This window comes from Muntiacus reevesi, chromosome 4 (assembly GCF_963930625.1).
Source record: "Muntiacus reevesi chromosome 4, mMunRee1.1, whole genome shotgun sequence".
NCBI lineage: Eukaryota > Metazoa > Chordata > Mammalia > Artiodactyla > Cervidae > Muntiacus > Muntiacus reevesi.
The window spans coordinates 68,041,989-68,043,780 of record NC_089252.1 but is presented as its reverse complement, the minus strand read 5'-3'; the positions used below and the strand labels follow the sequence as shown (position 1 = coordinate 68,043,780).

At 42.1% G+C, this 1,792-nt stretch overlaps 1 non-coding gene across 1 annotated transcript; it reads left to right on the top strand.

Annotated features, from left to right (window-relative positions):
* Positions 1–8: 8 nt before the first annotated feature.
* On the top strand, positions 9–81 carry TRNAE-UUC (transfer RNA glutamic acid (anticodon UUC)). The gene has a single exon. It is a non-coding gene; the product is annotated as a tRNA-Glu (tRNA).
* The last annotated feature ends 1,711 nt before the right edge of the window (positions 82–1,792 follow it).

The following is a 1,792-nucleotide window of genomic DNA, read 5'->3' as shown; positions in this document are numbered from 1 at the left end:
GGGGAATTTCCCTGGTGGTCCAATGGTTAGGACTCAGCACTTTCATTGCTGTGGGCCCAGGTTCAATTCCTAGTTGAGGAACTAAGATCTCACATTCTGACAGAATGTGGTCCGGTCCACTGGAGAAGGGAATGGCAAACCACTTCAGTATTCTTGCCTGGAGAACCCCATGAACAGTATGAGAAGGCAAAATGATAGGACACTGAAAGATGAACTCCCCAGGTCGGTAGGTGCCCAATATGCTGCAGGAGATCAGTGGAGAAATAACTCCAGAAAGAATGAAGGGATGGAGCCAAAGCAAAAACAACACCCAGTTGTGGATGGGACTGGTGATAGAAGCAAGGTTCGAGGCTGTAAAGAGCAATATTGCATAGGAACCTGGAATGTTAGGTCCATGAATCAAGGCAAAATGGAAGTGGTCAAACAGGAGATGACAAGAGTGAACACTGACATTCTAGGAATCAGTGAACTAAGATGGACTGGAACGGGTGAATTTAACTCAAATGACGATTATATCTACTACTGTGGGCAGGAATCCCTTAGAAGAAAGGGAGTAGCCATCACAGCCAACAAAACAGTCCAAAATGCAGTACTTGGATGTAATCTCAAAAATGACAGAATGATCTCTGTTCATTTGCAAGGCAAACCATTCAATATCACAGTAATCCAAGTCTATGCCCCAACCAGTAATGCTGAAGAAGTTGAAGTTGAACAGTTCTATGAAGACCTACAAGACCTTCTGGAACTAACACCCAAAAAAGATGTCCTTTTCACTATAGGGGACTGGAATGCAAAAGTAGGAAGTCAAGAAACACCTGGAGTAACAGGCAAATTTGGCCTTGGAGTACAGAACGAAGCAGGGCAAAGGCTAACAGAGTTCTGCCAAGAGAACGCACTGGTCATAGCAAACACCCTCTTCCAACAGCACAAGACAGACTCTACACATGGACATCACCAGATAGTCAACACTGAAATCAGACTGATTATATTCTTTGCAGCCTAAGATGGAGAAGCTCTATACAGTCAGCAAAAACAAGACCAGGAGGTGACTGTGGCTCAGATCATAAACTCCTTATTGCCAAATTCAGACTTAAATTGAAGAAAGTGGAGAAAACCACTAGACCATTCAGTTATGACCTAAATCAAATCCCTTATGACTATACAGTAGAAGTGAGAAATAGATTTAAGGGACTAGATCTGATAGACAGAGTGCCTGATGAACTATGGACGGAGGTTCGTGACATTGTACAGGAGACAGGTCTCAAGATCATCCCCAAGAAAAAGAAATGCAAAAAAGCAAAATGGCTGTCTGAGGTGGCCTTACAAATATCTGTGAAAAGAAGAGAAGTGAAAAGCAAAGGAGAAAAGGAAAGATATACCCATTTGAATGCAGAGTTCCAAAGAATAGCAAGGAGAGATAAGAAAGCCTTCCTCAGTGATAAATGCAAAGAAATAGAGGAAAGCAATAGAATGGGAAAGACTAGAGATCTCTTCAAGAAAATTAGAGATACCAAGGGAAAATTCCATGCAAAAATGGGCTCAATAAAGGACAGAAATGGTAGGGACCTAAGAGAAGCAGAAGATATTAAGAAGAGGTGGCAAGAATGCACAGAAGAACTGTACAAAAAAGATTTTCACAACCCAGATAATCACGACGGTGTGATCACTCACCTAGAGCCAGACATCCTGGAATGTGAAGTCAAATGGGCCTTAGGAAGCATCACTACGAACAAAGCTAGTGGAAGTGATAGAATTCCAGTTGAGTTATTGCAAATCCTAAAAGATGATGCTA